At 38.7% G+C, this 24,415-nt stretch overlaps 1 non-coding gene across 1 annotated transcript; it reads left to right on the forward strand.

The window, feature by feature from the left end:
- Nucleotides 1-17,869: 17,869 nt before the first annotated feature.
- On the forward strand, nt 17,870-17,974 carry LOC141635271 (small nucleolar RNA R71). Its single transcript, XR_012539970.1, has one exon. It is a non-coding gene; the product is annotated as a small nucleolar RNA R71 (small nucleolar RNA).
- Nucleotides 17,975-24,415: the final 6,441 nt, after the last annotated feature.

Consider the following 24,415-nt stretch of genomic DNA (forward strand, 5'->3'; position numbering starts at 1 on the left):
TAAGGTAGGCCTTGGTAAGGCACTTTGGTAGATGGGGGTGTTACAAAGTGGTATCAGAGCAACGATTTTGGAACCTAAAATCAATGAAAAATATGAACATAGAGCGTCTAAATAAATTGAACCTGGTAGGAGTTGTTTGGAGCTACCGCAAAGGTTTGGGTGACATCCTAAAACCGCAAAAATTCCCACACAACCTCGACCCGGTCACTACGGGGTGTGTCACGAGGATCATTTTGAATATTGTTTGTATGTACGTATAGAGTGAATGTGTGTATGCTACAAAAAGGTGAAGTATCATGATGTGGAGTATAAGGAGATGGAGTGAAAGATATAAAGTAGATATACTGTGGCATATTGTGTTTAAATTATATGTTCGTATGATAAAGGTTCACCGTAGTACTGGTTTTAAGAGTTTTAAGTAGCTATTGTTTGTATTGTTAATGTTTAAGTTATTTTGTTAAGGGAATCTAATTTGCAAGAAGTCCGATTACGGAAGGGCTGTCTTAAAATTGTCATAAGTCAAGTTCTAGGAATGATATTGATGTTATTCTAATTGGAGATGATATCTTGTTCTCTTGCGATTCTAACGATAGGTCACACACCCAAAATGACAAAGAAATGAGGGAGATATGCCTTTTTTTACGAAAACTGGACGCTGCTGAGAAGTTCGTAGGCTACTCGACCGAGTTGAGTTAGTACTCGACCGAGCATCACCGGAACGCGATCGAGTGCCGTGTTTGTGATTTTGCCGTAGCTTCTGGAATGTGGCCACTCGACCGAGTTGAGTGAGTACTCGACCGAGTGGGTCTTACTCGACCAACTACCCCTGGTATTCAACCGAGTTCATTTTATTTGATATATAGGTCAGCTTCTTGAGTGTGAGCACTCGGCCGAGTAGTTAGAGAACTCGACCGAGTGGCTTGTACTCTACCGAGTGTCTAAGGACACTCGACCGCGTGACCTCTGTCATGGACCTACACTTATCTTTTGACCTATTTGGATGTCATATTGACTTTACTAGTGTTGCTTTGTTTCTTAATGTGTTGTCTTACATGCATTTTGGCCATAATGCATGAGTTAGACGGATCTTATAATGCGGAGAGTACCACCTTGTGATTCGTATAGTTTGTGAGAGAGATGCATGGTCATGGGTGATCGTGACGGATAAAAGTGAAGTCGATGAGTTTATTGAGGCAAGAAGCATGTTTTGTGAGATATGGTGAGTGATATAGTCGTGAGCTTGAGTAATGTAGTGGTAAGTGTATATGGTCAAGGGATAATGTAAGTTTGAGGAATGTGAGAATAGAAAGGGTTGAAATGAGAGGCATGTATTGTGGTAAATTGGTGTATTTAGGTACTTAATGGAGGGAGATGGTTACGACTATGTTGGCTAAGGATATATGAGATGGGAAGTTGTTATAGAAGAATGAAAAAGAATGGTGTTTAGCGAGCTTGGATCGATTTATGCCGCAACGTGGATTTTTGTATGGTGGTGGTGTTTGGGAATTTGGATTACCAAGTGGCGGACCTAGTGTGTGTAATTTCTTTTGGAAGGTAACAGTCAGGGAGGAATTTTTGGTTTCAAGAGATGTTAAGGAAAGGTGTAATTGATTAACGAGTAATCATTGGTAGTTTGGACTTCTGGTAGGAAATGAGGGTGAGTATTAGAATGTTGAGAGAGATCATGGATAAGGGTGAATGAGAAGTTATGGGTACAAATGGAAGGGGATTTGACTTTTAGAAGTAATGCGAAGATAACTTAACTAAAGAGCTAGATAGTAGGAGCAATGAGTTGAGGTGTTGATTGGCGATGTCGCGTGTAATAGGATAAGAAGGATAGAAGGAAGTAGAGTGAATGTTCACGAGCGTTATGGGATATGAAGGTAAGGAATCATGGAGACGTAGAGTACTAAAATGAGGATGTGAGTTAAAGGATATATATATATATATATATATATATATATATATAAGATACGTGAGACGACATGTTAGTCGTGAGTTTTGAGGAACTAAAGGAATAAGAGTCTGATAGAGTAATTACAAGGATGAGACCTTGGTGGCAAGGTAATCGAGGACAAAATTAGTATGGATATTGAGGTAAGTTTGTTAATAGGATTAATGGAGTTGCTATAAGAATTGGTATGCATGGTTGCGAAGGAGTATCAAATGTTGATGTAGAAGGCGTTTGCTAGTAATGAAGCATTAGTAATATGGTCAGATCGGTCAGGAGATGGTAACTATGTGACTTGAAGAATGTGTTATGAAGGGCATATGAGTTTAATCTGGTGTTAGCTATATACTTTATCGCTCGGTAACTTGAGTGACCTAAAATGGTTAGTTATACTTGAATGTGTATTTATGATGTATGTAAGTGATCGTGTGAGGTTTCGACCTCATAGTAGTATGGATGATAGTCATAAGGTTGTTATCTGATTATTCCGTGTAATATGCTGTATTTTGTGGTCTAGTAAGGCGGTATTAAGGAAGTATATCTTGTCAAGGAAGTTGTATTGAGATAGTGTTTATGAGATTGTATAACTTTCAATGATTATCGATGTAACTGTTGTGTTTTGTGTTGCGATCCGGGCACGGTATTCCGTATTGCGATGCGGGTACTTTCGCGCTGCGGTACGGGTGTTGGTGGCGTTGTTGCGATGCGGTCATCGGGGGGTGGTAGAGGAGACGAAATGGTTGAGAAACGAATTTTGGAATCTTTTGTTCATCCTATTGTTGGTATATGATTTGGTGTCATGCTTTAATACGGTTGTTGCTTTAATTTTCGACTTATGGATGAGATAGTACAATATTTTTGTGGGTGATAATCTGTATACTTCCCTTAAAATGAAGGATTATAACGAATTTAATGATGACGATCACTAGTCATAAATTAAAATACATAAACAAAAGTAAAGGATTCAGAATTAACCTTCGGTCCTAGCAAATACGGCCTAAGAACAATATCAAAATAGATATTCTCCTATCAGTTGCACCCAAGATGCTCCGAGAAATGCCCTTGATTTTGCTAGAATCGATCCAAAAATTAAAATAATTTTTAGGTTTTCTTTGTGTTTTTCCGATGAGAGAGGAGGCAAAAATGAAAAAATGAATTAAGTCAGAAAATCCTCTCCCTCACTCACCTATAAACCGTGTATAGGAATGAATTAGGGTAGGCTTTTCTTTTCTATTTTTCTCGGCCCATAACCGAAATAAGGAGTATTCTTTCCTTATTTTTGGTTATTCCAAAAATGTATTAAATGTGTTAAATTGTTATCTAGTGAGGATCAAACCCATGACCTCTTGGTTTGTGTACCCTCACTATTACCACTATGACACATTCAACTTGTTGATATTAAATATAACCGATTACATTTAATTACGAATTAACAGATTAATTCGTCCAAGCTAACATTACATACATTTAATTAAATATAACTTATTATATTTAATTTACGAATTCACAGTTAATTCGTCTCAACTAATATTATTTAATCTTCATTAAATAATTGTCTCATTAACACATTGACTAACTGTTTAGTCATATTAGGCATCAATGTGATCATATTTCTATAACCACATCTCTCAAACACATCCTATAGGTGTGACCTTTAGGGACCAGTTGATCACCGCCATCTGTATGATAATAACGTCAAACTTTCTAGCAAGCCAACCGTTATTAGGTAAACGTTAATCAAGTGATTAAATATACGAAGTATACCTTTGTGAACCTGTAAGAGATTTACAAATGTTATCACACTAATTTGTGAAAGACACAAGCTCCAACAAACTCCCACTTGTCCACACAAGTGTATGTGCGATAACCGATTCTCATATCCTAAAATTTCTCCCACTCAATGTAAAACAATTAGCAAATCCGTATTCACAAAGGTCGTATATTACAAGCGATCATCATCAAGAGTGGTTTCCCCGACTAGAGAGTAACTTAACTGATAAACGAATCAACATTTGAGCATGGCCATGCATTTCAGTTACAACTCCTCGAGTGGCCCTGAGAAATAACTATACCTGATAAGGGTTGGATATTTTCCTCAACTCGAATCCTGCAGATGTAAGCACGGTATGAAATGACCCGGAAAAAATCTACTTAGCCTCCCAGATTCGGCAGACCGTGAGAAAGAAACCAAAGTCACCCAAAAACTGCCTTAATCTCAAGAGACAGTCGATAGTCAAAAGAATCGACTCTAGAAACACAATGGATGTCCTATGCACGACTTGGCACCGAATGTTTTTAAACATTTAGGACTCCATTACGTTGTCATAAAAAGTTGTCCTACGAGGTATCGTTATAATCTCGCATCTGTGATTGATCAGTCAACCGTTTGACTTATGGCTCATTGAACCCACTATCAATCGACTGCACAATATAATAGCCGGAGTTATCAGCTCACATTGGCGATTACGGACCAAAACAAATATAATGTAATTCAGTTCACTTTGTGGCATTCAATGTTGTCAGTACAATCCACATGAAAAACAAAATATTATAAAAATGATGAAGTTATAAATAGTTTATGAAAAAGATAACGTATCGAATTCATAATCAACTACTATAACTCAGGTACACGTTTAATTCTCATGGAAATAACGTGCCCTCCATGCTTATCATATTTCAATGGCTCAGTAGTAGAATCTGCTACAACTTCCTGTTTAGAACTATTCCAGCTGACCGCGGCACCATTAAGAGTAACAACGAATCTAGACTGAGATTTCTAATCATCTCGATCCGTTTGGAAGCTAGCATCTGCGTAACCGATTGCGCATAGCTTAGTATCTCCTCCATAAGTCAATACCCTATCCTTACTCCTCCGTAGGTACTTGAGGATATTTTTAACAACTATCTAATGTGTTTCAACTGGATTCTATTGGTACCGACTCGTCATACTCAATGCATATGCCACGTCTGGACGTTTGCATATCATGGCATACATGATTGATCCTATTGCAAATGCATAAGGAACACGACTCATGCGCTCAATCCCTTCAGGCGTCGTGGGTGACTGAGACTTGCTCAACTGCATCCCAGTCGTCATTGGAAGGTTCCCCTTCTTGGAGTTGGTCATGCTGAACTTCTCAAGAATCTTATCCAAATAAGACTCCTGACTAAGTGATAACGTCCGTCGTGATCTATCTCGGTAGATACGGATTCCCAAAATGCGTTGTGCCTCACCCAGATCTTTTATCTGGAAATGGTTCTTCAACCATTCTTTAACCGAAGATAGGAGAGGAATGTCATTCCCAATCAAGAGTATGTCATCGACATACAATATCAAGAATACAATCTTGGTCCCACTGGACTTGATATATAAGCATGGTTCGTCGACCGATCGAGTGAAGCCATACTCTTTTATCACCTGGTCGAAACGATGATTCCAACTCCGAGAAGCTTGCTTAAGTCCATAAATGGAACGCTTATGCTTGCATACTTTCTTAGCATGTTCAGGATCTATGAAACCTTCGGGTTGCACCATGTACAACTCTTGCTCCAAATAACCGTTTAAGAAGGCGGTTTTCACATCCATTTGCCAAATTTCATAATCATGAAAAGCGGCAATCGCTAAAATTATCCGAATGGAACGTAGCATGACTACAGGTGCAAAAATCTCATCATAGTGCAATCCGTGCACTTGAGTGAAACCTTTTGCCACATGTCGTGCCTTATAAGTATCTGGTTGCGCGTCTACAGAACGCTTTATCTTGTAAAGCCATTTGCACTGTAGAGGTTTTACCTTATTAGGTAAATTAACTAGATCCCACACGTCATTCTCATACATGGAGTCCATCTCGGATTGCATGGCTTCGAGCCATAGCTTTGAGTCGGAACAGGTCATAGCACCTTTATAGGTAACGGGTTCATTACTCTCTAGGAGTAAAACGTCATTCTCCTCGACCATAACAATGTATCTGTCCGGAGGATGAGAGACTCTACCCGACCTCCTAGGTTCCTCAGGAATATTAACCGTATCAATAGTTGGAGGAATAACTTCCTCTATCTGTTCCTCGGTTGTTGGTTCTGGAACCTCCAACAACTCGAAGGTTCTATTACTTATCTTGTTCCCGAGAAATTCTTTCTCTAAGAACGTCGCACTAGCCGCAACAAAAAATCGATGTTCAGTAGGCGAATAGAAGTAATGACCAAATGTTCCTTTTGGATAACCTATAAAGTATGTCTTGACCGATCGCGGGCCGAGCTTATCCTCGTGTCTCCACTTGACATAAGCCTCGTAGCCCCAAACCCGAATAAAGGACAAGTTAGGGACCGTTCCCTTCCATATTTCATATGGAGTCTTGTCGACAGCTTTAGACGGACTTCGGTTAAGTATAAGAGCAGCTGACAAAAGAGAAAAACCCCATAATGAATCAGGCACTACCGTTTGACTCATCATGGATCGAACCATATCAAGTAAGGTTCGATTTCTCCGTTTGGACACACCATTTAATTGAGTTGTTCCTGGTGAAGTTAACTGCAGAACGATTCCACGGTCTTTCAGGTGTTGATCAAACTCATTTGAAAGATATTCGCCAACCCGATCTGAACGGAGTGCTTTAATCTTTCTACCCAATTTGTTCTGTACCCTGTTCTGGTATTCCTTGAATTTCTCAAAGGACTCACTTTTATGCTTTATTAAGTAGACATATCCGTATCTACTCAAATCGTCCGTGAAAGTGATAAAATATCTATAGCCATCTCTAGCGATAATTGACATAGGTCCATATACGTCCGTATGTATGAGTCCTAATAGGTCACTAGCGCGCATTCCAACACCTTTGAAGGAAATTCGAGTCATATTGCCAATGAGACATGATTCACACGTGCCATATGTAAAAAATTCAAATGCGGGAATAGTCCCATTATCGACGAGTTTCTTTACGCGTTTCTTATTTATGTGTCCCATTCGACAATGCCATAGATAGGTTTGATCTTTGTCACCAACCTTTAATTTCTTATTATTCATGTGTAATTCTTCCGTGGTTTGATCTAAGATGTAAATTCCATTCATGGAAACTGCTTTGCCATAAATCATTTCATAAAAAAAAAAAATACAGCTATTATCCTTTATTAAAAATGTAAAACCGTCTTTAGCTAGTACGGAAACTGAAATAATGTTCTTCGATAAACTGCGTACATAGTAACAGTTATAAAAATAACTCAAAACCACTAGGGAGTTGGATTACGTATGTTCCCTTCGAGACTGCAGCAACTCGTGCTCCATTCACGACTCGCAGGTCCACATCACCCTTTTTGAGAGGCATGATGTTCTTTAGGTCCTGCAAATAATTACATAGATGAGAACCACAACCAGTATCAAGTACCCAAGTTCCAAAACTTGCATGGTTTATCTCAATCATATGAATATAAGATGACATACCAACAGGAACGACGCGGCCTGCTTTTATGTCCTCACGGTACATGGGACAGTTCCTCCTCCAATGTCCAGTCTTGTGACAATGATGGCACTCAATGTCACCGCCCTTGCTCTTTGTCTTGCCCTGTGAGCCACTAGTCTCACCAGGCCCACTCTTACCGTTTCCTGGCTTCTTGAACTTTGGCTTACCTACAGCTAGGTCGCCATGAGCCTTGCCCTTACCTTTAACCTTGTTGGAAATCATGAGAACATCCTGCTTCATGCTCCCACTCAATTTCATATCCTTCTCAGTCTGTACGAGAAGGGAGTGTAGCTCATGAGGACTCTTTTTCAAGTCATTCATGTAATAGTTCGCCCTGAAAAGGGCAAAACCATCGTGAAGAGAATGAAGAATTCGGTCAATGACAATGCTCTCACTGATTTTACAATTCAGTGCCTCCAGCTTCTCGACATTCTCAATCATGTGAAGAATGTGTGGGCTAACCGGTTGGCCCTTCTGGAGTTTCGCATCAAAGAAGCAACAGTTATGCTCATATGTAACGATTCTCGGTGCTTTTGAGAATTCGTTAGTGAGCGTAGTGAAAATCTTGTTTGCACTTTGGGCAATGAAGCGTCTCTGCAAATTGGTTTCCATTGCAAAGATGAGTACGTTCTTTATCGCACCCGCTTCCATAACGAAATCACTATAAGCGAGTGTCTCTTTGACTCCTGCATTGGGGCCTGGGTTGACCGGTATTGGCTCAGTTAAGTACTTGAGCTTACCGTCGGCAATGGCAGCATTCTGTAGTGCCGCCTCCCAGTCCGCAGTTAGACCCATCATTTTTCGGACGTGTGAACTGATTCATCCGGTCCATGAATACTTTCGACAGACGCGCGATCAAGTGTGGCACTAGGCATTGGAATTGCGTTATTTCCACCATTTCGTTTCGTAACAAAGATTATGAAAAATAATCGTGTTCTACATCATGAGAAAGAAGAATAAAAATAATAAGCATGTGCATCGTTTATATTTTTAAGTCTAATGAACTACCGTCATAACGCGAAGACTCAAAACATTTATACAATTGACCTCCCTCAAGAATTATATAAATGATCACAAGACTCAATTCTCTCAGAAATTGATAAGCTAACCTTTTAGCTAATTCTACCGTTAGAATTCTTGGTCGATAAATTTCTGTAAATTCTATCTTTAGTCCATCATAATCACGAGAAACTCTTCGGACTATGATGTTGAGGTAAACTAAGTCAACACAACTACTTACCCAACGTAGAAGGGGTCATATTATGCCTACCGACGAAGAAGGGATTCATAGTTGTTTGCCCTTATAAAGACTAATCTCAATTTCCGTTTTAGAGGAAGATCCCATCAACTTTATTTTAATTCATTTTAAGTGAACTAATATCTAGCATGCGAGAATGAATAAACTAAGGTGATGGCTTAAAGACTGTGACATCTGTATGTCCATGAAAACTAACATACAACCTATATGAGTCAATTTTCATGCATTTTATTAGTAGGTGGTTTGGTTTTAGGCGGAATATGATGCATAAACTAGCATGTGAATGAAAAGCAATGAAATGAAAAACGTAAAAAAAAACAAGAAAAGTCCTAGTGTGGCCTATCCTATCAAAATGAACAATAAATACAAGTTTGGAATCCTCTTTGGACCCGAGAAGCTTGTCTTGATGTTCCATCTTGATCCATGTAGCGGGAGTGAGCTCCAATCTCCATCTTTAGTCTTCTTTTGAGAATTACAATAAATAAAATTTACATAATAAACCTATTTATTACATTCTAATTTCAAAACCCAAAAACTAAAGAAAAATAAACGAGATTCGATATCTCATAATTACATTAAAAATTATGTTTCCTTCATTACGAAAACATAATTTGACTAAGGCCACTGATGCGATCCCGCTAAGTGTTCACAAATTAAGATGTGGTCGTTGGTCACGGTCGAATCAAAACACAATTTATAGCTCCACAAACAACTCTACAATTAGTAAAGAGGCAAGTAAAGGTCGGATCCCAAGGGACGGGAGTTGAAATGAGATTTCTATTGTAACTAGTGGTGTCTAAGGCGTGTCACAAATTGGGTTGATGTAGAAGGTTACTAAACTAAAATAGCAATGAAAATAAACAAGCAAGATGAATTAAAGGGGTGTAAACAATTGATTAAAGGCACTAGGGTGTCATGGGATCATAGGGGAATCATGGGATATGATCATACAAACATGTTCTCAAATTATAAGCAAGCAATTATTGTTGTGATGGATTGAGTTGGGTTATATCTTACAATCCTAGGAAAGTTTGGGTCCCGGAGCCGAATCGATTAGATTGTACAACACCTACAAGTCGACTTAATCTTCCCTACTCAACAACATGCATGGTCTAATGAGACTCGAGTTGGGTTATGTCTTACAAGTCTCATTGAAAAGATAGAAGATGATAGTAAATGCAAGGATTCATAGGCTTAGCATTTCATCAAATATAACATGTGCATGAGTTGAGATCAAAATAAGCAAGCAAATAAAACATGAAAGCATATTAATTTAAGCATGAATCATTCTCCATGTTGGTTTCCCCTAATCACCCATTAACCCTAGCTAAGAGACTACTCACTCATTATCATGTTGATCATGATAGCAAGGTTGTCAATCATACCAACAATATGAAACATGATGAATAAATGAAAGTAATTAACAATAATTAAAAAGGGATTATGAGATTATACCTACTAATGATTCCAATAATAAAGCAAAGATAAAAGAAGTACTTGAATGCTTGATTGAGAGGTTGTCAATATCCCAACAATAACCCAAATAATCTTCAATTACCCAAAATAAAGGATGAACAAAAGAGAGATTAAAGAACTAAAACTTGGATTAAAACTTGATTAATACTTGATTACAATATTAAAGAGAGATTTGATTGATATTAACTACACTAATTATTGATAAGAAGAACATGCTCCTCTAATTAGACTAATGGGGTATTTATAGTGGAAATTAGGGAGGATGCATTAGGGTTAACTAAGGGCTAAACTAGTAATTACACTTTTTAAGTTGAGCAAGGAGGAGCCGGTATTTTTCGAGAGAAGGGCTTCTTTTTCGTAGCTTGGAGAAGACAATCCGTCTTTGTGCTAGAATCCGGGCGGAATAAGGTCGGGACGGGCGGATTTCAGCGTTGGAATCCGAGCGGATTCAGGGGAATCCGGGCGGATTGTGGAGGTGGAATCCGAGCGGATTGTGGCAAAGCCGCTCGGATTGTGCTGCTGCGGGACGGACGGATTGGTGACAATCCGCTCGGATTGGTGACAATCCGCTCGGATTGTCAGTCAGCAACAAATCTTCTTCTTTTCTTCCCTTTTCTTCATAAATTCCTTGGGGATTTCCTTGGGGACTCAAGGATCTTTTCTCAACATTGCTCTTCTACTATAATATGTACAAAGGCCTTCTAATCTTGTCTCTCCTTGATGCTTGGTCATTGAATTCGATCAATTTAGTCTCGTTTTGCCATGAAAATGCAAGATTCTTACTCCTTTCCTACCAAGGGATCAAAATCTCAAAGAATATGCAAAACAAAGAACTAAAGATAAGAAATGACCCAAATAAGCACTAAAAAGCATGGGAACAAGGCTAATTCGGGGGCTAAATATGCGCCAATTATGGTCACATCAAATATTCCCAAACCGAACCTTTGCTCGTCCCGAGTAAAGAGGTGACAAAGACTAGGACCAATACTAACCTATCCTAATAATATAGCCGATATGAGACAATTAGCGGGTCTCACTCCGCCCCTTCAACTCACAACAAGACAACCCTGAGGTAGGATGCCTTCTTGCAAGGCAAGGTGGGTCTTGCCAAATTGGCGACACATCCAAACATTAAGCACATAAAAACACATAATGGATGCATCTACAAAAAGAATAGCCACTCCCTCATCAAGTGGCGGAGGCACTAAAGAGGAACAAATTTAAGAGCATGTAATCCTTCACAAATACTAGTTCAACAAATTACTAAGTCTAAGAGGATGGCATTAAATCACCTCCAAATGGTGTTAAACTAGACTACTTTCGTCCTCAATTTCCAAATGCTTTCGTCAAGAGCGATCGGATGGTGGTGGAATGATGATCCCTATGATGCTAGTAGCATATGACATGACAAGTCTCGAATTCTCTACAAAAGTAAAGGTCATGGATCGTCCCAAGCTCGACCAAGTGGCTTGACAAAAGGTTTTTGGGAATGAAATGCTCAAATCTTTATTCACAACGGTGGATATGACTAGTATTCAAAATTGTCCTCATTTCACTTTCACATTTCAAAAATTTAAGATGGGGTTTGTCCCTTCCGGGCTAGTGTCCTTTGCTTTCGCCAATCGCTTATTAGGCAACCGGTTAACCTCTAGACAATAGCTTTTCGGGGTGATAGTCACTCTGTCTCTGGGCGGCCGAATTCACAACCGTATGGGGGCCCAATTCAATGGATCCCACACCAAAGCACATCGAAGTGGTACGCCTCCATCAAAACAACTTAACTTTCTCAACTTTCAACAATTCATAACATTTGAGGTTTCCTTGGCATTACATTACTTCCACATGACAAAATTTCTTTGAAATGAGCACTTCAAGCTTATTGATAGAAAATATTTTTGGGTTGCCTTACCACAAGGTCAAACAAGGTCACCTAGACAAGTTAACCAAGTCCACATCGCATCACGGGGTTGGATAGGTGACTCACATGAAAACCCTTGACTAGGCCTTGGGTCATGGGTCAAAAGACACTAGTATGACACTATCTAGGGTGTTTTACAACCATTGTAGTAGGCAAAGTCTTAAGTTGAACAAGTATTTATAATGGCTTAGTTGCTCTTGTCAAAGTTCCTAAATAGGCATTTTTCAAAACATTTCTAACATGCAACTACATGCCATGATGCAACTAATATAAACATCCTAATGCAAGTGATTCTATCAACTAACATGACATATAAACTAAATGCAAGTCCTAAGTTCACATTGTTATACCGCATCAATCAATATAAAGCCACATAGTCATTAACATAAAGAGGAAAAAGGAGATTGGAAAGATCATACCATGCGGTCTTCAATATCCTCATGTCTTGGCGTAGTCAATCAATGTGAACAAGGATAGAACAAACACAATATATACACAAGACAATATATACAAGACTACAAAAGGAAATAAACATGTTTTTGGGTTTTCAATTTTCAAATTTTTATGATTTTTGAAATTTTTCAATTTTTTTTGGATTTTTGAATAAGAGTTAAATGTTAGAATTCCCATCCCCACACTAATATGGGCATTGTCCTCAATGGCCAAAATGATGGAAATTATGCAAAGATGATGCATGATTTCTATACTAAATGCAATCTACACTAAGCTATGCTACATGATGCATGGTTTTTGTTATGACGGAGAGGATAATTTAGATTACCTCCCGTTGCGTATGCATTAACTTCCCCAAACCGAGTGAGACACTATTGCTAATGTCCAAGGATGGGTATAGTTCATGCACACACTATGCTATGCATGAAACTAATTTGTCATTTTGGATTTTTGAAAACGGGAACAATAGAATGAGAACACCTCAATGGTACCGAGGTGTGAGTCCTCTAATGGGGCTAGGACTACTCCAACAATGATCAAAATGAAATAAAATACAAAGAGAGAAATAGACAAACCATGAGAGAGTAGGAGTCTCCAAGGCTTGCTAATCTTCCATCATGCTATCATCATCACTTCCCTCATGAGAAGTGGTCACATTGCCACTTTCCTTGTCATTTGCTTCTTCACTTTCTTCCTCATCTTCCTCATCATCATCTTCACCATCCTTTTCTTCTTCACTTGCTTCTTCCTCAATATTATCATCAACTTCCTCATCATTTCCAACAACCTCATTGTCACCCATAAAGACCCTAGATGCACCCGGAAATAAGACTTCTCTATCCGCCCAACTAGGCAAAGGACAAGATGGATCAAGTAGTCCTTGCCTAGCTAAATGTAGGAGGGGTGGATATTGAGCCAAGTAGGCATTTTTCCGATCTTCATAGGCTTGCTTGTGCATTGCTTGCATGAGAAGAGTCATATAGTCTTTCCCCAACTTCAACTCCTTCCGGCTTGAACTCTTCATACTTAAAGGGGTAAGGTGGTATGACAATGGAAGAGGAGGGCATTTCAAGATCACCCTTTTGTTGTTGAATGATATACTCGGCTTCTTTGGAAAGGGGAAGTAGATAATTGGTCCGGTGGACGCTTAGACGGCAAATCTTTGAAGGCAAGGTGAACGATCTAGCTTCACTAGTGAGCCATCCATACTTAGTGTCAAGGGGGTTATGGGCAACCCACTTGAACTTGTGAATCATAGTATGCATATCAACAAGATGGCCACCCTCCTTTGCTTTGTACTTGTTATCCTTATTGAAGTTAGGATCAAAGTGCTTGGCTAGGAGTGTAACTAGGCCGCCATTGACAATAACGGTCGTGCCCTTCTTCCCACAATCAATATTGAGCCATCTATCTACCAAGAGCCTCAAAGAATTGTAAGGCTTGGTGTGTACTCTTCCGATATTCAAAGCCGATTCAAGGAGAATAAAATCAAGTCTTGTGAAATGGTTGGTATCTTTCCTAGCAATTATGGTGTTACCCACGACCTTGTGCCATACTCTTATGCCCGGATGGTGGACCAAAAGAGCACGACTCGCATGAAAATCCTCAAATTTCTTCCCGGAGATTGCCTCCTAAAGAGGTTCGGGGTCATACTTTCCATAACTTTTAAAATAACTCGGTTCATCACTAAGACCCAAAATTTCACCCAATTCCCTAAAGGTAATGCGTCTACTAACATTATATTAGCTAGACGAAACTCAAGATTCTCCCTATTCTCAACTTTGGTGACTTTCAAAGAACTTAAAAATTCCAAGGTAAGGGAGGGGTATGTCAATTCCCTTGTTTCAAACAATTTCTTCAACCCCATGGCATTGAAAAACGCTTTTGTTTGTTCAAGAACACCCAATTTTTTTAAGGTATCTTCACATATGAATTTGGTGGATTGTAATGACTTCATAGCAAACTTGGCAAAGGTATTTCTATGGGTATCAGAAATAAAAGTTACCTCCGGATAATGCAAAAGTTGATCAATTACCGGAGTAGAAGGTGTTGTTGCTCCCTTAGTAGGTTGTTGTTGTTGTTGCACTTCCAAGTTTGGTGTTGCTACCACCATAGCCAATGCTTTCTTTGTTTGAAGAGCCTTTTGCCTTTGTGAGAGTGCCTTAGCCTTTGGTGCCTTTGTTGCCTTTGTTGCTCCCTTAGTCCTTGCCATTGATGAACTAACCAAGAAAAGAATGAAAAATCTTCAATTTGTAGTATGCCCAAATCGATTTGAAGGTGAAAGGCTTTGTCTTTATGAAAACAAAAATCGACTCAAAGGTTGAAGATTTTGTGCTTGGTTTTGACTTTTGTTGAGGAAGGAGTGATTGATTTGTTGTTGGAAGGATGGTTTGATTTGTATTTGGTAAATGTTGTTGAGGGTTTTTGTTTTTGTGATGGAGAGGATGAGGGTTTTGATGTTGTGGGTAGTGTTTATGAATGAATGAATGAATGAATGAAGGTGGGAGGGGTTTTAAAGAGACCGAAATTTTCGAATCTGCAGTGGCAATCCGTGCGGATTCTGCTCTTTCTGAACTTTGCAAAACTCGCCTAAAGACGGGCGGATTTGTGACAATCCGCTCGGATTTGCTGAACACGGGACAGACGGATTTGCTTGAAGACGGACGGATTTCAGTCCAGAAAATTTTGCTTGTTTTCCTCAGCTGCAAAGACGGACGTCTTTCTTACAAGACGGACGGATTCTTCAAGACGGGCGGATTCTTCACAGGACGCCCGGATTCAGTCACAGTCAAGAAATTTTAAAAATTCAGCTCAGTTCAGGACGGGCGTCTTTTCTGCAATACGCTCGGATTCTTCAAGACGGGCGGATTCTCTGGAATCTGCTCGGATTCTTCCCCTGTGTACACGGATTCAGTTCCAGCCGTGCACACTGCATTTCCCATACCGTTCTTCCATTCTTTCTTCAAGTCTTGTGTTCGTCATTGTGGGGGCACTACTAAGGCATGGATAGCCTAGGCAATTGCCATCCCCACACTAAGTTAAAAGCACTACACATCAATTGAAATCATTAGTCCCTCCCTCACTTCTCTCAAACATGACAATTATTTTGATCAAAGTAAATAAAAATACAAAGATGACAAAAAATGCAATACAAGAATTAAAATGTAAGTTAGGGAGTTAGAAATATTTACAAGTGGTGGTTTAGGGAGGACTCCACCAAACTCTCATTCTTGATGAGATGTCAAGGGGGCATGTCCAAGGTGCTGTTGATGTTGCTCAACACCTTGAAGAAGTAATCAAAAGCTTGTTCATTATCATGGTAGAGGTTCTCAATAGACCTTGGCCCTTGTTGTTGGTCTTGATTGATGGCATTACCAATGTAGGGATTAAAAATCCCTTCAAACTCGTCGTCCCAAAGACCACAAACTTCATTGAGTTGATCATTGAAAATCTCTTGCTTAGATGGAGGCAACTCTCCCAATTTCTTCTCTTGGCCAATGAGGCCATCCTCTTCTTCCTTGGTTGATTTTGATGAGCTTTGCAAGCTCTCCTTGTCACAATTCACTTGCTCTTTGAATGGAGCATCTTCAACTTTCTTCTTCCATTGGAGTTCCGATTTCTTCCTTTCATCCTTTCGGCTATAATGATCAATCATGAAACATGGCTCATGCAAACGAGGAGCTCTCATAGTCTTGTCAAGATTAAAAGTTATGCTTTCATCTCCCACTTCTAGAGTGAGCTCACCATGTTTCACATCAATCACCGCACCGGCGGTGTGTAGGAAAGGTCTTCCTAGGATGATTGGAATGTTGGAATCCTCCTCCATATCAACAATGACAAAGTCCACCGGGATGAAAAACTTCCCAATTCGCACGGGGACATCTTCCCATATCCCTAACGGTGTCTTCGTCGATCTATCGGCCATTTGGAGTGTGATATTGGTGCATTTAAGCTCTCCCATCCCCAACCTTTTACTCACCGAGTACGGCATGACACTCACACTAGCCCCTAGATCACATAAGGCTTTATTGATCGTTGTGTCGCCAATGGTACACGGTATTGAGAAGCTTCCCAGATCCTTTAACTTTGGAGGTTAACTCCCTTGAAGTATTGCACTACTCACCTTAGTGAAGGCGATAGTCTCAAGCTTCCGGATCGACTTCTTCTTTGTGAGGATATCTTTCATGTATTTCGCATAGGCCGGAACGTGATTGATTAATTCCGTGAAAGGAATTGAGACTTCCAAATTCTTCACAATTTCCATGAATTTTCCAAGTTGATCATCAAAGTTGGGCTTGGCTTGACGACTTGGAAAAGGGAGTCTAATCACAATGGGCTCCTTCTCCTTGGCCTTGTCTTGATTTTTCTTTGAACTTTCTTCTTTTGATGATTCTCCATATTTGGAGTTTTGCACAATTTCTTCCTTTTCACTAGCTTCCACAACTTCATCCTCAACTTGCTTCTTCGGTGCTTCATACCTTGTACCACTTCTCAAGTGAATGGCACTAACCGTTTCATGTCTAGGGGGATTACTTTGACGTGGTAATTGCCCCTTTTGTCTTTGTGAGCTTGAAGATGCTAGTTGAGTCAATTGTGTTTCCAACATCTTGGTGTGAGCTAGAATGTTGTTGATGGTGGTTTCCTTTGCTTGGCTATCTTTTTGCATTTGAGTGAAAAATTCTTGTTGATTCTTTTGCATTTGGAGGACCGCTTTTTGGACATCAAAGCCTTGGTCATTTTGGTGATTGTATGGATTTTGATTTTGGTAACCTTGGTTTTGATTGTAAAAGGGTCTTTGATTTTGGTTTCTCATGGGTGGTGGAGTGTATGTTGTTTGAGGGTTTTGAACATTTTGGCTTTTGTATGAGAGATTTGGATGGAATTTGGTGTTTTCATTGTAAAAGTTGGAATAAGGGGTACCACTCTTGTATGCTTGGAAAGCATTCACTTGTTCATTTGTTCCCCTACATTCACCTTGGTCATGTCCCGAAGTTCCACAATTCTCACATATCCCACTTGGGATTGATGAGGATGCCGTCATGGCATTAACATGATGCTTTGATGATTTTGAGTTTTCCTCAAGTCTAGCCATAGCTTGTTCAAACTTCAAGTTGATTGTGTCAATGTGAGCACTAAGTTGAGCACCCAATTGAGTAACAGAGTCCACTTCATGCTTTCCTCCTCTAGTAGCCTTGCGAGGTCTACTATATTGTGAGTTATGGACCGCCATTTCCTCAATCTTGTTCCATGTTTTATTGTCATCAACTTCGGTGAACATTCCATTTGATCCCATATTGAGAATGTTCCTAGAATCTTCATATAAACCATTCCAAAATTGTTGCACTAAAAACCATTCGCTAAGTCCATGGTGAGGACATGAGCGACAAATTCCCTTGAACCGCTCAAGCTTCATACAAAGACTCTTCATCCCTTTGCTTAAAACCCGTAATTTAAGCTCTTAGCATGTTAGTCTTTTCCGGTGGGTAGAATTTTTTGTAGAAAGCTAGAGCCAACTTCTTCCAAGAATCTATTCCAAGGGTGGCCTTATCAAGGCCCTTCAACCATTGCTTCGCGGTGCCGATTAAGGAAAAAGGAAATAAGACCCATCTAATTTGGTCTTGAGTCACGCCCGTTTGAGAGATAGCATCACAATAGTCGCAAAAGGTTTCCATATGGGAATGAGGGTCCTCACTAGGCATCCCCCCGAATTGGCTCCTCTCAACTAATTGGATGAAGGCGGACTTGGCAATAAAATTTCCGGTTAGATGTTGCGGTGTAGGAGTACCATTTGGTAGATTCTCCTCGGTGGGTATGGAGTGTGACGAGAATTTTGGCATTGTAGGTGGATTTTGTGGGGTATTGTGTAATGGGTTTTCTTCTCCTTCTATTGCGAAAGGATTGACAAACTCACTAGTGGGTTGGACAACTTCACTAATACCTCTTAAATTCCTCCTAACAACTCTCCTATTGTTCGTCAAGGTTCTTTCGATTTCACGGTCAAAAGGTAAAAAATCACCTTGTAACCTTCTAGACATGCAAAATATCAAACAACTCGAAAACGATTAGAACAAACCTTGAGGAGTTTTACTTCCTCAAGGCGAAGAAAGACACAACTAATGACAATAAAAAGAAATATAAATCAAACAAACACCGTCCCCGGCAACGGCGCCATTTTTGATGCGATCCCGCTAAGTGTTCACAAATTAAGATGTGGTCATTGGTCACGGTCGAATCAAAACACAATTTATAGCTCCACAAACAACTCTACAATTAGTAAAGAGGCAAGTAAAGGTCGGATCCCAAGGGACGGGAGTTGAAATGAGATTTCTATTGTAACTAGTGATGTCTAAGGGGTGTCACAAATTGGGTTGATGTAGAAGGTTACTAAACTAAAATAGCAATGAAAATAAACAAGCAAGATGAATTAAAGGGGTGTAAACAATTGATTAAAGGCACTAGGGTGTCATGGGATCATAGGGGAATCATGGGATATGATCATACAAACATGTTCTCAAATTATAAGCAAGCAATTATTGTTGTGATGGATTGAGTTGGGTTATATCTTACAATCCTAGGAAAGTTTGGGTCCCGGAGCCGAATCGATTAGATTGTACAACACCTACAAGTCGACTTAATCTTCCCTACTCAACAACATGCATGGTCTAATGAGACTCGAGTTGGATTATGTCTTACAAGTCTCATTGAAAAGATAGAAGATGATAGTAAATGCAAGGATTCATAGGCTTAGCATTTCATCAAATATAACATGTGCATGAGTTGAGATCAAAACAAGCAAGCAAATAAAACATGAAAACATATTAATTTAAGCATGAATCATTCCCCATGTTGGTTTCCCCTAATCACCCATTAACCCTAGCTAAGAGACTACTCACTCATTATCATGTTGATCATGCTAGCAAGGTTGTCAATCATACCAACAATATGAAACATGATGAATAAATGAAAGTAATTAACAATAATTAAAAAGGGATTAAGAGATTATACCTACTAATGATTCCAATAATAAAGCAAAGATAAAAGAAGTACTTGAATGCTTGATTGAGAGGTTGTCAATCTCCCAACAATAACCCAAATAATCTTCAATTACCCAAAATAAAGGATGAACAAAAGAGAGATTAAAGAACTAAAACTTGGATTAAAACTTGATTAATACTTGATTACAATATTAAAGAGATATTTGATTGATATTAACTACACTAATTATTGATAAGAAGAACATGCTCCTCTAATTAGACTAATGGGGTATTTATAGTGGAAATTAGGGAGGATGCATTAGGGTTAACTAATGGCTAAACAAGTAATTACACTTTTTAAGTTGAGCAAGGAGGAGCCGGTATTTTCTGAGAGAAGGGCTTCTTTTTTCGTAGCTTGGAGAAGACAATCCGTCTTTGTGCTAGAATCCGGGCGGAATAGGGTCGGGACGGGGGATTCGGCGTTGGAATCCGAGCGGATTCAGGGGAATCCGGGCGGATTGTGGAGGTGGAATCCGAGCGGATTGTGGCAAAGCCGCTCGGATTGTCTTCTTCTGGACGGACGGATTGGTGACAATCCGTTCGGATTGTCGATCGAAAGAACAAATCTTCTTCTTTTCTTCCCTTTTCTTCATAAATTCCTTGGGGATTTCCTTGGGGACTCAAGGATCTTTTCTCAACATTGCTCTTCTACTATAATATGTACAAAGGCCTTCTAATCTTGTCTCTCCTTGATGCTTGGTCATTGAATTCGATCAATTTAGTCTCGTTTTGCCATGAAAATGCAAGATTCTTACTCCTTTCCTACCAAGGGATCAAAATCTCAAAGAATATGCAAAACAAAGAACTAAAGATAAGAAATGACCCAAATAAGCACTAAAAAGCATGGGAACAAGGCTAATTCGGGGGCTAAATATGCGCCAATTATGGTCACATCAGCCACACTAAGTATTACAACTGATTGCAAAAATACATAAATTAAATTCATTCAATCGATTCATTCAACAAAAATAAAATATAATGCATCAACTAAAATAAATTAAACATACATGACACAATTCCTTAATTATGTTGATTAATTTATCCAAACCATCTAATTAAATCAAATTAAGTGACAATTCCTCAATTAATCACATTAATTTCAATCTTAATCCATATTAAACTTGTAATATGAATTCAATCCGTCAAAATTTTAAACTGCTTTAAAATAATTCGGTATCTTTTAATTGTGAACCGTTTCACAATAACTAATTGGCCAAAATCAAAACAAAAACAAAATCCTTTTTTTTTATTTGGTCTCGGCATAAACAAAGAAAAACAAAACAAGCATGTTTCTTATTTTATACACGGTTTTATCTGTAAAAACCGAAACAAATTTTTTTTTTTTTAAAATTCTGTCCCCTGTGAAATGTAGCACGTGAACAGTAACAACAAAAAAAATTTATTTTTTTTCGGATGCTTTTCCAAAACGGCATAAACAAAACAACCGCGAAAAAACTTTAATCGGTTTTTCTTAGAAAAATTGAGAGCGAAAAAAACACAGCAAATTTCTTTTTTTTTTTAATACTATTCATCCATGAACAGTACAGAAACAGCAAAAAAAAAATTCACGGTTTTTAAATTAGGACCTTAATGCCTTTTTAATTTCAACTTAATCTGCATTAAATCAAACATGACGATTCCATTTATGTTTTAACTTAATCTGCATCAAATCAAACATCTACCAATTCTTCATATGATAATTTTAACTGATTAAAAAAATATTATGAAAAATAAAAATGGAAATCTCGCATCAAAAAGAACAAACACCAGCTGCAAACATTTTTTTTTCAATCGGCATTAACAAAAAAAAAAAAAACAGCCGTGCCCTAATTTTTTTTCGGAAACCCTAAAAGTTTACATACAATTTTTATGAAAATCATCAAAATTAAAATTCGTGGCCTTTGCTCTGGTACCACTTGTGGGAAATAATCTGTATACTTCCCCTAAAATGAAGGATTATAACGAATTTAATGATGACGATCACTAGTCATAAATTAAAATACATAAACAAAAGTAAAGGATTCAGAATTAACCCTCGGTCCTAGCAAATACGGCCTAAGAACAATATCAAAATAGATATTCTCCTATCAGTTGCACCCAAGATGCTCCGAGAAATGCCCTTGATTTTGCTAGAATCGATCCAAAAATTAAAATAATTTTTAGGTTTTCTTTGTGTTTTTCCGATGAGAGAGGAGGCAAAAATGAAAAAATGAATTAGGTCGGAAAATCCTCTCCTCACTCACCTATAAACCGTGTATAGGAATGAATTAGGGTAGGCTTTTCTTTTCTATTTTTCTCGGCCCATAACCGAAATAAGGAGTATTCTTTCCTTATTTTTGGTTATTCCAAAAATGTATAAAATGTGTTAAATTATCATCTAGTGAGGATCGAACCCATGACCTCTTGGTTTGTGTACCCTCACTATTACCACTATGACACATTCAACTTGTTGATATTAAAAATAACCGATTACATTTAATTACGAATTAACAGATTAATTCGTCCAAGCTAACATTACATACATTTAATTAAATATAACTTATTATATTTAATTTACGAATTCACGGTTAATTCGTCTCAACTAATATTATTTAATCTTCATTAAATAATTGTCTCATCAACACATTGGCTAACTGTTTAGTCATATTAGGCGTGACCTTTAGGGACCAGTTGATCACCGCCATCTGTATGATAATAACGTTAAACTTTCTAGCAAGCCAACCGTTATTAGGTAAACGTTAATCAACTGATTAAATATACGAAGAATACCCTTGTGAACCTATAAGAGATTTACAAATGTTATCACACTAATTTGTGGACGACACAAGCTCCAACAATTTTATGGATGAGAATTTCAGATGTGGATGTCTTGTCGTCATATTTCCATAGATATTGCGTTCGTGCGGCATAGTTGTTAGATTACTTACGAGCTTGATTTGGGTGGAGCATTTCTTGACATAGTTGTGGTAAGTAGTTAGCGGAATAGCTGTTGTACTGAGTTGAAGCTACAAGTGGTTCATAATTTTTGTGGGCGCAATAGGTATGGAGTGTTGGGGATTAGTATCATGTTACGGTATGGACGAGTTTGGTAGCGATAGGGAACTTTTTGGAGATCTCACTGGTGTGCAAGGGTTTTGGACCGTGTGTTAGGTATTTGGAAAAGTGCGTAAATTGCGGAGGATATTGTTGTGCAGTAGTGTGGATGAGTAACTTAATGGATTATGTTGAGGATTTTGCCGTATATCTTAGGTAGTGAGAGAATGATTGGAGCTATGGAATTTGTTCGAGAAAAGATTGGATATGGGAATAGTTATCGGTATTGATGTTAAACGATAAACAATTATGAGTGAGACAGGATGGTAATACTGGAAGGGAATAACTAAGGATCCAGTACTGGTTGGGTTACAAGGACGTAACATTTATTTTAAGAGGAAGAACCGACAACGAGAGTTTGAAAGTTTTACTTGTTGTGGTATATTTTGAGGTTTTGAGTTTTCATTGTGGAATTAAGGAATGTTTGTGGTTGAGTATATTTTATGTATTCGAAGTGAGTGGATATAGAGTAATATTGTAGGCATATATGGTGGCGATATTGTTGATGGTGTTAGGTATTTACGGTTATGAGAGTGAGCAAACTTCGAGGACGAAGTTCATTTTAAGGGTGGTAGAATGTAACATTTCTTTTTGGTAATTGTTCTTGCACGGTGAATTGTATGGGTTGTGGATTGTTAGTGAAAGGTATGATAGCGAGGCATCGTGATTATAGTACTTTAGCGTTGGTGTTGAATTGGTTGGACTAGTTGCATTATGATCGTTGCGATATTATGGGTTATGTTGTTGAGGTTGATGTCATTTCTTGAGTGAGTGTCGAGGGTGGAAGAAGGGAGTTTCTGGTGGCTAGGTGCAGTAGTAAACTTCGAGGGCGAAGTTCATTTTAAGGAGGGAAAACTTTAATACTACTCATTTCTAGTCGTAGAGTATTCGATCGAGTAGGCTGCACTCGACCGAGTACGTCTGTTAATTGTTTGGTCAGGCTACTGACATAGGGGCACTCGACCAAGTTGATGGAGTACTTGGTCAAGTATCGTGTACTTGGTCGAGTACGTGGGACACTCGAACGAGTACCCGGTTTGTTCAGAGTAATTTCCGCGGTTTTGATTAAAATGATTAGAGAAGTATAATTATGCTTAATCAGTTTCTAAAACAATTTTCACAAAACCTAAACTACGTTCTTGACTTCTCTAATCTTTATCATTTCCCAAGCCAAAGATTAATCGATTGTGAGTTCTTGCATTTTGTTTTCCGTGTCAATCGCAGTAGTAAGTATCTAATAACCTTAATCAATTCATTATTGTTATTGTAAGGTTAAGCAAACCCTAATTTGGGTTAATTTTGGGGAATGGTTAATTAGTGATGGATTGTGATGTAGTATTGCTTGATTATTATTGTTCGGTGACGATTTCGTAGAGGAGCCTTACTAGAGCTTTGATTGTTGATTCGTGGATTGCTAGTCAGGTAGGGTTTCCCTACTCAGTTTGCTATATGATTGATTATAAGATGATGAGTTATTGCATGTTTACTGTGGATTGTTGTTGATATGGTTTCATTGTGGTTTATTATTGGTATTGTGATTGATTATGAAGCCCTTGTCGGGAGATGGTCTTCACCCCCATGTTCGCCCCTTGTGGCTCCCGTCACAAGGGGGATGTGCGCATTACTGATCTGGGTTCGCTCGTTGCGATGAGCGGGGCTTTAGGTGGCTTGGCTGGAGTATACCACTGGCGGTGTGGATTAGATGTTGCGATGGTTAATCCGACAGGGCTATACATAGCGATGGGTAGTCATGTCTGGCTGCGGTTTGGACACTGGTTC

This window comes from Silene latifolia, chromosome Y (genome assembly GCF_048544455.1).
Source record: "Silene latifolia isolate original U9 population chromosome Y, ASM4854445v1, whole genome shotgun sequence".
NCBI lineage: Eukaryota > Viridiplantae > Streptophyta > Magnoliopsida > Caryophyllales > Caryophyllaceae > Silene > Silene latifolia.